At 41.4% G+C, this 13,318-nt stretch overlaps 1 protein-coding gene across 7 annotated transcripts in view; it reads right to left on the bottom strand.

Moving 5' to 3' along the window:
• Positions 1 to 13,318, bottom strand: part of Srgap2 (SLIT-ROBO Rho GTPase activating protein 2) — a 219,227-nt gene that overhangs the window by 114,468 nt on the left and 91,441 nt on the right. The window lies entirely within an intron of this gene.

The following is a 13,318-nucleotide window of genomic DNA, read 5'->3' as shown; positions in this document are numbered from 1 at the left end:
CACTGTGAAGATAGAAAAACCAAACCCTAAAACTATTCTAAAATTTCCTGATGCTTTTAGTAATTTATTTTTAGGCTGCAGAAGTGAGCACAGCATCTGAAGCTTTGAGCCCAGCTGTATTTGAACTTAGGCTGCAGGAAAATTCAGAACAGCTGGAAACAGCAGCACTGACCAGGTTACAGGTATCTGGAGGGAAAAGAAATAGAATGAGTGTGTGGGAGGTGGAGGGATGAGAGTTAAGTAAGGCATAGGAAGAAGAATCCAGAAGTCATCCTCAGAGAGGACGATAACCAGGTCAGAATTAGTATAAGAGTTGTTGGAGAAGCCAGTATGTCTGGGTGAGAAAGTCAGCAAGGAAAAATAAGGAGCATTAGAACAGAGGGTTAGGGGACCAGGGTTAAAATTCTGCGGGGATGATTATCTGTGGAAGAGTGCCCTACACTAGATCAAGATTGCAAAAGGTCCTACACCAAGCATGTGACACGAGCTGATGGCAAAGGGTATTTACAATCACAGCACAAACCTGAGATAAAAACTGGATTCTGGTTCTGGTTCCCAAACTGTAAAAGAAGTGACTTCTCAGAATGGGGAGGAAAATGTAAACAGAGTCATCTTAAGAGAAATTGGCAAGGGTCCATCCACGTCCATAAAATATCTTGTCCTAGAGTCAGAGTTGACTCAGAAACCAGGAGACAAATCCATAGACAGCCCTTAAGTACATTCATCATCTGACTTATGACTCCATTGCTGACTTACGCTAACATCCTGACATAACCTATGGATGATCATGTCCCCTGCTTTTTCTTAAGCATTTTTTTTTCCTTCTTGGTTTTTTAGAAAGGGTTTCTCCGTGTAGCCCTGGTTGTCCTAGAACTCATTCTGTAGACCAGGCTGGCCTCAAACTCAGAGATTTGCCTGCCTCTGCCTCTTAGTGCTGAGACTAAAGGTATGTACCACCACACTTGGTACCTAAGTTTGTCAATCTCTGGTCAAGAGAAAGATTTGGAAGTGAAAATGTTAATTAAGCTCTCAAGTTGGAGAAGAAAAATTAAATATAAACAGAATTGCATTTCAAATAAATAATATGACTACAGAGAAAGTCTGAGCTTTGAAGAAGAAAGCACTAAGGAACAACTTTTTGAAAACAATGTTTTCACTGGAAATAAAAACTTGAATACTCTAAGCCAGTATTAAAACTGAGCCAGTATTTTCACAAGTGTGAGTTAGCAATTCTGAAATACGTTCTGTACAGTCTATAACTGAATAACTAATTAAATATATTATGGATAACAGGACCAGATTCTTCACTGTTCAGAAGAGAATTACAAAGATGGAAAGTGGAGACATTTAAATAAAACATGTGACATTAGAAGAGAACTGAGGATTAATGTGAGCTTCCAGGCTCCAATGTAAGTAGAGATGTCTCTGGATTAATGAGGACTGAACTTAAGAGTTTTCTTACTTCTCAATGGTGTCAAAGCAATAAGCATTCAGTGGAAACTACATTCCAAATTTTGAGTTTGATTCTCTTCCTGGATAGCCACAGGCAGTTGGACTCTCTCTGCTGATTCTGGGCAGTGGCCAACATGTGGTCACAAGTGTGTAAATAATTAATACTCCAAAGTGCGCTATATTGCTAAGTTATGGAGCTTATTAAGTGTATTAAATGCACTTTCAACTTATGATATTTCCAGCTTACTATGAATTTATCAGAGTGTAATCCCATCTTAAGCAGAGGAGCATCTAAATATAAATGGAGAAAAAAGTAAAAGTACATGGGTGTTGGTTTCTGGACCTACATCTGTCTACTACTTTTGCTGGCAGAGACTACAAAGAGTTAACTCCAGTAACAAATAGCACACATAAGCAACCACTGTTTCTAGATAAAATTCCATATTGAATGCAGCCAGGACTCCAAAGAAATGACTTTCTAGAGTAGAAACGAGGCAAGCTCAGTCTGAGCCTGGACAACTTTACACTATAAAGAAATGATAAGAAAACATGTCATAATGACACAGGATCCAGTCTGACAGGATTCCAATAATCAAATACAATACACCACGGACATAAAGATAAATAAAAACATTAAGCGGTCAAAAACTACCAAGGGAAATAAAATCTACCAGTTCACATTGATATAAACAACCAGACCTAAAAATTCCCACCCAAAAAAATGTAGAAGGAGTTGGAGAATTGGAAAAACGACTCTTTGGTAACCATCCTCTTCCTCCTAATAGATTGATTCAAGCAAGAATTATCAATAGAAGTTGGGAGGGGGGAGAATAGGGGAACCTGTGGCTGATATGTAGAACTGAATGGTATTGTAAAATAAAATAAATAAAATTAAAAAAAAGAATTATCAATAGATGATAAAACTATTGGTAATTATATACAGACTTAAAGTATGTCTCCAAAGCATGTTCCTTATTTCAAAGCACAGAACAGAACAGCTTTAAAAGTTACATCAAAAATAGGAAACCTGGAGATAGCACTTTAACCAAATGATCAAAGTGGGCATTACCAGGAACAGAGCAAATCACCAGCAAGTGACTCCTAACACAGCACAGTGAGAAAACCATGACAGTAACTCCTACCCAAGTTTGTAACCTGAATCAAACACAGACAGTATTATCAGAAGATTAGAAATAGCAAATTAAGTAGTAATTCTGGAGTCAAATGCTTTTAAAAAGTGAATGTAATAAAATATAAAGACTTGGAATTTATTCTCCATTAAACGATACTTAGAGGTAAGACAACTACACAACCTTAAATTTTCCTTTGCCAAAAGGAGTTTTTAAACAATTGGTAAATCTGGATGACTATGGACTAGGTATTATGATGCTCTTCATGTTCTGATTTTGACAATTACATTGTGACTATGTTAGAAAACAAGTATAATTTTAGCAGACACCCACTGAAGTACGTGGGGATAAAAGAGTACCATATCTACAACTTACTCCGAAGTGTTTCAGGAACACAAACACTGTAAATTGCACATGAAAAGAAAAAGAAAAATATGAAATAAATGTGTGATATATTAACCATAATCTGGGGGAAATGGTATATGCTACTCTTTGTACTATTCAGATTTTTCTATAATTATAACATACAATCAAATATAAAATAAAGAAGAAAGTGAAGCCATTTTCCTCATCTCTCCTTTGGCACGAATTATGTGCTACTTCGTATTTCATATAAACCTATCTCCCACATGACACCATGAGCCTTCTGAAAAGGGGGAGGGGCTCAGTCATCTCTTTTACTCTAGAACCTGTGCAGAATTTGTGCAGAATCACTGACTGTTGATGATGAAAATGAAGCCAAGTGTTTATTCGAGGATCTAAAAGAATTCCTCAATAATCTTGGTTCCTCAGCTTGAACTCCACTGAAACACAAAAATGTACAAACATACTCACACTATTTCACATTAACCAGTAACCTCCATTAATTAAAATGGTAGCTTCTACTACCTATATTTCATTCCTGGCAAAGCCCTGGCATGTGGTAAGTGCTCAGAAAAGTGTGCTTAACTGCGGAGATAGTTCAGTGGTTAAGAGCAATGACTACTCTTCCAGAGGACCTGGGTTCAATTCCCAGCACCCACATGGCAGCTCACAACTGTAACTCCAGTTCCAGGGGAACTGACAGCCATACATGCAAGCAAAACACCAAAGCACATGAAATAAAAATAAATCATTTAAAAAAACAATTAAAAAAAAAGAATGAGTCTACGAGGATTGGTGCTCACTTATGTTCTAAACTTCTGGGCAGAACAGCCAGAAGTGACCTGCTTCCAGAATCATTAAGAATACAACATGTCCTTAGCCCCCAAACAACAAGTGATCTTAATCAAACATTTTCAAAACAGTTGTTTCTGGCTAATTAAGAGTGGCACAAAAATTTGTCCAAATCTGATATACTGTCTTTCTTCATTTGATTAAACACGAGAAGCTTTCTAAACATTTGTTTGTTGTATCATATATTGCATATACATCTTTCCCTATACATTTTTCCATTCTGATTTTCCTGACTATGTTGTGAAGTGTAAGGGTTCTAAGTATTCACTGTGCTTACAACATGTACTTGGAGTTTGGGTGACAGGTCTAAGGGAAAGGCAGCACTCAGGACTGGGAATGTGGCTCTGAAGCAGAAAGCCTGCTCAGCATGTGGGATCCTGGTTAGAGCCCCAGTGCCACAGAAAGAGGAAGAAAGGCGGTGGGAGGGGGGTCAGAGTTGAAACTGCTTTAAGTCATACTATCTTGACCTGTCTAACTGGTGGTGATTAATGATGTAATGGGAATCTCGCAAAATCAGCACCAAGAGAGGACAAAATAAGCTTAGAATCCAAGAAAAGTGCCACGTGGTGGTACATGCCTGTGATCCCAGCACTCAAGTGACCGAGAAAGGAGGATCATGAGTTCAATAGTGAGGCTCTGGCCTATAAAAAAAAAAAAAAAAAAAAAAAAAAAAACCACCTAGAAAAGCCCATAACCCAGAAATCCATACACTGTAAGACTCCAAACCACTTTGAAGGTACTAATGGAAGGGTCTGCGCTGTGCAGCTGTCCGAATATGCTGTGGCAGGGAAGAGCATACAATTCTATCCACACAAGGAAGGCTAACGAAGTCAGAGGTGTACAAATGAGGGGGTACAAGGGGGAGGAAGGCAGGAAATCAATACACCATTGAAGCTGAGCCTTTCTTAACCGTGCTTGCTTCCCTGGGTACCTCTCACTCTCTATTCAGAGCCCATTCAATAGTGCTTTGTGTTCTAAGGAAATCTGTCAGAGGCACTTCCACCTGTACATTGCAAAATCAGTCCCTTACAACTTCCTCCTCATGCTGAATCCCCAAGACACTGCCTATAAATTCAAAGAATTTCAAGCATCAACAGAAACCTCCACCTCCACCCCTAGAACTCGGTTAGGAACATCTGTTGTTTACAAAGGTTCAGACTGAGAGCTGCCAGACTTGCTCTGCAGCCTCTGCTTTAACACTCGAGGCTGCCAGGAAGGATGTCTGAATTTCATGCAAGGATGCCCTGTTCCCGTCACTTAAGCAGAAACGGGCTAATACAGCTCAATCAGTATTTTACCGCTGAATATCGTCCTAATTTGTTAGATTCATTCTAATCCTGACTCCTTAGCCAGTGTACCAAATGTTGAGATGCAGACCTATTTCACTGATCCTTCCAGAAGTAAAACCCAAGGGGCAGTGAGTCGGTAAGTAGAAGAAACAGGAGGTAGCAGATTAACTATCCTGCTGCAATGAGAAATCCAAACCCTACTTTTTCTCAACCTCCTTAAATCCTTCATTCACACTGAGCCCTTCCCACATGATTCTGTATCGCCTCACAGTGTGATACTTCAGCACAGCACAGGACTAAGATATTAAAGTCTTTACTTCAATTAACATGGGACCAAATTTAATTGAGAACATAATTGTGCTATCTTTTACCTTTCTCTGACTGAACCAAGTGTGAGTCCCTTCCTGAATATTCCACTGTCCCTCCCTTCTCAGGAACTACTGGTACCTGCTTTAAATGGCATTCTATTTTTAGATTTGTGTGCCTGTGAGGATATGCACTATTATTCTCTTACAGACTGCCTGACTTTCCCCAACCAACAATAAAAAAATAAAACTCTGTGTAGCAGAAACTGTCTTTTCTTCTTATCTTGGAAACCCTCCCACTTAACACAGCTCCCAACAAGAAGGCATGGCTTTTGTCTTTAAAAGAGAACTGGGTCAAAGACAATGCATTTAATTGGCTGTGAATTCTTAAGAATTAAAGATTCAGAGACAGAGCTACACACTGCTGCCTAGGTTTACTGCAGTACTTATAGGAGTAGAGACTCCTGCACTACAATTTCCCCATCCCCTGTACTGTTGTCAAAGGGCATGCCTACTGTCTGGAAAGGAAAAGCTTGAGGTGTGATCTGCTGACCCTGTAGTGTCAGATCCCGGAAGCACAGGAAGCTCTTGGAAGTCCAGCATACCCCCAGATGCTCTTAAAAGCAGGTCTGTCATTCCCTATCCCAGAAGGATGAAATGAAGCCACTTAAGTAGCAATGTGGCAGCTTTTGCTTGGCTTCCTGAGCCAGGAGCCCAGGAACCACATTTGTTGTTGCACTGGCCTGCTGGTCTCCATGGAAAGCCCTGCAGGACGCTGAACAGAACTGGTCTTTGACCTCCTCAAGTCTCACTGCTTTACAGAAGCCCCAACAGTTTCTTGCTACACTCTTCCAGTGGTGGTGGTGGTGGTGGTGGTGGTAATTCTAAGAGCTAATTTCTACTGAGTACCTACTAAGCGTAGGTGCTAGCCTAGTATTTCACATACAACATCCAATTCTAAGACCAACTCTTAAGGTATATATGACCACACTTCATAGATGTGGAAACTGAGGCTTAAAGGGTATAATGACTAGCTCAAGGTCACACAGCTATAAGCAGAAGAGATCAGGTTTGGAGTTAAGTTTACCTGATTCAAAGCTTTGGGGTTTGTTTTGTTTTTCTACTAAGTTGCAAAGCATCCCAAAAGGCATTCAACAGAATTCTTTTTCAGTTCCCAAAACTGGTCAACTACCTTGTCTTGCTGACACTCAGTTGCCTTCTTGTGACTCCCATCCTCCTTTATCCTTGTGTGAGGAACCCTCCTAACACCCTTAATTGTTTTTTATTAGTTCTTTGAGAGTTTCATATGTGCTTTTTTCACTCCCTCAACTCTTCCCAGATCTATTCCTGTCCCTCTCTATCCAACTTTGGATCCAAAAAAAGAGCAATTTGTGCTATTCTGCTCAAATATTCTTGGATGTATAGTCTTCCACTGGAACATGGTTGACTTACCAGGGGTACACTCAGAGAAAACTGACTCTCTCTTCTCTCTTTCTCTCTCTCTTTCTCTCTCTCTTCTCTCTCTCTTTCTCTCTCTCTCTCTCTCTCTCTCTCTCTCTCTCTCTCTCTCTCTCTCTCTCTCAGCAGCTAACAAGTGCCAACAGCGTCATGGCTAAGGGTGGGATTTGGGATCCACTCCCATCTCCATGTTGGGTTTGGTCTGGCTGGGGCTTGCACAGGGTTTGTGCATGCTGACACACCGCTGTGAGTTCATCTGTGTGGCTGCGCAGTGTCCAGAAGACACTGTCTGCTTGCAGTCGTCCACTACTCTGGCTCGCCCACTCTTTCCATCCCTCTTCCGCAGTCACATCCCGAGCCTTGGAAGGAGGGAGTGCAGTATGTTTGTTCCATCCAGGACTGAGCGGTCTGCAGTCTCTTCCTCTTTTGCCAGTTGCCAACACCTCCTCTGAAAAGGACCAGCCATCACCCAAAGTTCTATATGGAATGGGCCAGTGGAAAACATACCAAGGAATTGCTTGTTAATTTCTCAATAAAAGGAACTGGAGCTACAGGGAAGGGAGGCCAACCCGTGCTTAACACCAGATGCTGCTACATCTGGGCAAACTTTCCTGGGGAAACAAACAATTGCCAATGTGTCTAAAATGAATGAATGATGTGCTAGCCAAGGAGTTCTTCCTTCCAGCAACTTTGACTTTCCTACTGCTGCCCTCCTTAGGCCATCCCATACTCAAAGAGAATCTCTATTTTCTCTGGTTCTCCACCTTCTTTCTCACTTGCAGCCAGAGCTATAACATTCTCCATGGCCAGCTGATTCTGCTTTTCAACCCTATGTCATCTTGTGAGAGTAGCAGACAATTTTGAACTTGTCTTTGAAGGAAGTCAACAGAAGGAAGGCAACTCCAGCATCTTCACACACACACACACACACACACACACACACACACACACATGCCACGCCCAAGAACACGAACTCTACAGGAATCATTCTTAATTAACTGTGCACTTTCCCTGAAGGGACTGCTAAAGTTGACTATCTATCAGATTCTACTGTTTTATATTTCTTTGTGTTTGACTACTTTGCTTGCATGTATGTCTGTGTATCATATGGGAGCCTGATGCCCTCAGAGCATCAGATCCTATGGGACAGGAATTACAGAAGGTTGTAAGCGACCACGTAAGTGCTAGGAACTGAACCCAGGTCCTCTAGAAAAACAACCAGTGCTCTTAACTGCTGAGCCAACTCCCCAACTAGCCCTCTACCAGATTCATGAGATACTGAGGCCAGGCTCTCTTGTATCCTTCCTAAAAGTAACATAACTCATAGAAGCCAAATAGGTAGAATTACTTTCCATGTGTCCACCTTCAGATCCTGCTAATTTAATGTTAGCGAAAGTAAAATACTAGTTTTTTTTTTTTTGGGGGGGGGGATGTCCTCAGTTATGGTCCCTTTAATTTCTTTGGGTCTAGAATATAATTTTAAAATGTCCAACAAATATTTATTAAGGAGAAGGAAAAGATGGAGGAAAAAAAGATGTTGACAACAGGTTATAAAATAGCATAAGGTCTATGTAAGGAACACAGTAGAATAGACTAGCATACTGTTTCTCTAAAACTCCACATGGGGTGGGGGTGGGGGAGAAAACTACCTCAAAATAAAACAAAGACATTAGTTATTGAAAGTAGGAGATCAAAACCAAATGAGCTGAAAAGTAATTTACAGCAAGCCCATGTGAAAGAAGAGAAGAAAAGAAAAGCCAGAACATTATTAATTAGAACCCTTCAGAATCCTGTGGGGCAATATTAACACAAATTCCACTTAAAGAGACAATCAAAGGCTCAACAACAAATAGGAATACATTTATGCTCCTCAAAGAGCGGAAGAAAATGCAAAAGCATCTTCCATAAGAAGGCTTCCTACTGTCACATAATATTTTATCTCTGCTTTTAATCAAACAAGGCTGACAAAAATCAGGGCACAGTGGGGCCATACTACCTATCTTAAAGCAGAAGGTGGGATGAATAATCACTAGCATCTCTCTGTAGCATCTCTCACTGTCTGGGGCAGAGGAATGGAACCATCAGGTCGGATGTTGCACAAGTCAGGCTGCATGGCTTTAATGAGGTATCTGTGCTGAGCACGTGGGAAGGACAAAAGGTGAACAGGCACAGCCAACAGAAAGCACAGCCATGGGGTGACAGGGTAATGGCTTCCAGGGGAAGACATTTTCCAAGAGAAGCTGAAAATAAGGATTTAGGCAACACTTGCTCCTAAACATGCTACTTAGAACTGTACCAAAATAACCATCCTAACTTAGGTTAGGATGAATGGCTGAAATGGAGCCAGAGTAGGAGGCAGGCCTGGAAAAGGGTGGGATGGATCCATGTGTCCTGTCTTCAGCCCTGGCCAACCTGCTCCGTCCCAAGTTGACTAAATTCCACATCCCAGAGCGGGCTCTATGCAGAGCTGCTGCTGGCAGCTGCTCTCCTGGCAGCACAGGCAGACGAATTCATGGCATTGCTGGGCCGACAGCTGCTGCAGCTCTGGGGGAAGTGACAAGTGCCTGCTGAGAATGAACTATTCTGGGACCAGTCACAGAGTCAGCAAAATTAGGCTACAGTTGGCTGGCTGAATGAAGATACAGTACACTTCCTACTCCAAAGTTTAGAGAACCAAAAAGTGCTTTCTCTGTCCCAGCTTGTTTGACTCAGGTGGTTCCTGCCTTCACTTTCTGCTCCATCTTTTCTGTTCCCAAGGGCACGACTTCTATGTTGGCTCCTATTACCCTCCCCGCACTGGGCTACCATACCTCCCTCCTATGTCCTTTCATCTAGTCTTTCTAAAGCACAGACACAATTCAGTTCCGTGCTCAGAAACTGTCAGTGGCTCCTTTATCCTTACATAACAAAGCCCTAATCCAATCAGCCAGTATTTATAAACCTCTGTAATCTTCTGGCTTATCAACTTTTCCAGGTTTATTTAGTATTATAGTTATAATTCATATTGTTCAGAGAAGCAGGTAGCTCATCCACCAGCCATGTTTCTCTCACCTCTGGGCAGTTGGCAACACTAGTTTCTATCTAAATGCTTCCTTCCCCATCTCTTCCTTCTTCTCCAAGTTCTTGCATTCTCTTGATTGTATTGGGTATGTAGGAACACTACATAGCATTGGCAGTTCCAGTTTTCCATTCCTATCCATTGAACTTCAGCTCCAAAAGGTTCTTCCCTAGGCCTCCAACCAGAACAAATCACAAATGTTATGTGCATTATGTGTGGTCAAGGGGCATTGTTCTTCCACATACTTGTCCTCCACATACTATGACACGTAGGCAATGGCACAAACACTGTCCCTCAAAATCTCTCCCCTTTTCTAGTGATAGAAACTCTCCTTTCTAGGTCACCCAAGTTAATAAATATATCTTCTAGTATCCCTTACAGCGCAGCATAATCATGTGACTAAGTTCTGTCCAGCTGGATAATGAGTTAAAGGCATGTATGTGCCACTTCCAGACTATACCTTTAAAGAATAAAGACATGTAACCCTTGTACCATGCTGCTTTTCCCAACTGATGAAATGGGACATGGTAGCAGTGAGTTACTTCAGGCCATACAGCAGTAGACACATTCTAGGGGTGGGATAAGGAGCCTGACACTGTCCTGAGCGGCTAACAGACTACTACCTACAGAAAAATCGACACCCGTCTTGTAGATGCTATTATTACTTACAGTCTACTATGGCAGCCACACCTGTCTTAACCAAACCAGTCATTCCTAAAATGCCTTTTATGTATTCCTCACTAGCCCCTCCCCAAAGAAAAGGAAGAAGAAAGAAAAGGCAGGAGCACAGCTGTTTCTACGGCAATGCTTATAGTACACAGACGTCTGAGCACTTGGCTATCTTCTGTAACACAGAAATGAGGAGGAAATGGGAAAAGGGAGGTTCCATCACTGGTGCTCTACTGAGAAGTAGAGGCCTCATCACCGCATTCACGAGACAAGGCAGAAGCGAGCCATGTGGACTCTTCAGATGCTCACTGGACTAAAGAAAGTAGAGCATAGCTTTAATTGTGGAAAAGAGAAGAAAATGAGAGAAAAGGTACAAAAGGCTAAATACACCAAATGAAATGTAATTTAGAATTTCATATATACATTTATAAGAACAAAACCTATTTTTCCAAGTAAAACTAGAAGGCTCTCAACTATCTGATTTTTGCTGACATTTTTAGGAATAAAACAGTCTGAACGCAGGATGTTGCCTGGAACTCTTGTTCAGTTTTTCTCCATCTTATCCTTATTAAGTGCATTTGTTCATATGACTCATCTCTTCTTGTAGTAAGCTGTACCATGAGAAAGTGCTATTATGTGACCATTTTTAACCAATAAAAATGAGCAATTCACATGTTCCATCCTGAGAGAAGAAAGCTTTTTCAGGCCCTTTTTAAAAAAGGTGTGTGTGTGTGTGTGTGTGTGTGTGTGTGTGTGTGTGTGTGTGTGTGTGTGTGTGTTGTGAATGAATACAGTACCTATAGAGTAGTCAGGCTCTTTTTAAAAAAGGTGTGTGTGTTGTGTGTGAGTGTGTGTGTGTGTGTGTGTGTGTGTGTGTGTGTGTGTGTGTGTGTGTGTCTGTTGTGAATGAATACAGTACCTATAGAGAGAGGCCAGAAGAGGGCAATAGACTGCTGGAGCTACAGATGGTTGTGAGCTGCCTGATGTGGGTCTAGGAAAGCAACTTGGTGTCTCTCAAGAGCAGCAAACACTTAATCACTGAGCTGTCCCTTCAGCCTTTGAACTCATCTTACTCTGCTTTGCTTCTCTCAGAATGCCTTGAGCCCAAAATTGTTAGTAAGAAACTGCTGACAATACTTAGGTCAAGCTCTCCTGGAAACATTTCTAGCTCCCTGAGACACAGTATCCTCTCGCCTTTTACCTGCCTCAGAAGACTGACTCCTTTTCTCATTCTTTTTAGATACTTTCCCTTTTTTCTAGCAGGAATGTTTACTACCTCCCAACACTAGGAGGTCTTCTAAGCCTTATGTTTTTGCTCTTGGTTGTTATTTCCTCTTCTATATTTACAATATTGTTTACACTAAAGATTTTAATAGGTATCCCCACTCAAAGCCACTTAGCTCAGCAGTACCACATCTCAACTTGTGTACCTAAAATCTTTATGATGCCTCAAACTCAACTGCTCAAAGTAGAGTCACTATTTAAAGCACCTGTTTCCTCCATGCCTTCATGTTCTAAAGGACACCACAATTCTTCTGGTTGCCAGGCTAGAGACACCAGGTCACCTCTAATCATTGAGATTCTTTTTATCCAATCAGTTATCCAATCCTGTTTAATTTCTCAAAAATCTCTTGAATAGTGCTATTGCATAGGCTGAAAGACTCACCAAAGGCTTGTGTGGTAAAGGCTTATTTACGGCTGTGGTCCTACTGGACAGCAGCAGACCCTTTAGGAGGTAGGACCTAGTAATAGAAGGTAGGACATTCGGAGACTGTCTTTGATGGACTCCTAGCCCCATCCTCTCCCTGCTTCCTGACCATCATGAAGGACCAGGCCTGCCTCCTCCTCCCCATGCCACATAACACCATAGGCCCCCCCAAAAATCAGATCAAACAACCATGGACTTAGAACCTTTGGAACCATGAGGTAAACAAACAAACAAACAAAAACCACTTTCCTCCTTCCAGTTTATTTATCTTATTTATCTGGCCATAGTAACAGAAAGCCGACTAACACCCCTACTGCTCTTTTTTATATAATAACCCAATTCTACATGCACTACCCACAAAACTTAACATCCTTCTCTTGGAATAAAAAACATTATATAGTTTTGCCCATACTTGGGTCTGTCTCAACACAGTATCTTCAAAGGCTCATTACCCATGGGGCATGTCGAATGTGAACTTCTATGCTTACTAGCAGAGCATTATCCTTTGGGACACATTCTACTTACTTAACCTTGTTTTTCACTGTTTTTAAAAATACCTTTTCTCTCCTATCTCTATTAAAGCCCCTTTCCTATATAGTTTGCATGGCTCCTTTCCTTGGTAACCAAGCATTTCAAAGCTTATCTTATTCCCACAAGAACCAGAACAGAGCACAGTACCTAGTGGGCATTAAAAGGAGCTAACAACTGGATTACTACTTAGGATAAGATAAGACAGGAATAAGCTGGAATAAATCAAGCACAAAGTCATGGTCAGAGGAGAGTAGAAATGGCCCCCTTTTCTAGGTCCTTGCATCACCTGAATTACACCTCCACAGTATCACTCCAACTCCACATTACCAGACTGTCCTTTGTCTACTGCCCATCTCCTCCTTCTAATTAAAAGGCTCCATGGAAAGGGGGTACTTACTCTCTGCCATATCTCAAGGCACTATGAAGGAGTTCAAGGGATGTGCAATGGATATTAGTTGGAAGAATGTTCAACTATCTTCCCTTTGGGGCTAGCTAGGAAGACA

Source organism: Peromyscus leucopus, chromosome 15 (assembly GCF_004664715.2).
Source record: "Peromyscus leucopus breed LL Stock chromosome 15, UCI_PerLeu_2.1, whole genome shotgun sequence".
NCBI lineage: Eukaryota > Metazoa > Chordata > Mammalia > Rodentia > Cricetidae > Peromyscus > Peromyscus leucopus.
Note: the sequence above shows the minus strand (reverse complement) of the source record. Positions and strands in the feature narration are given on the sequence as shown.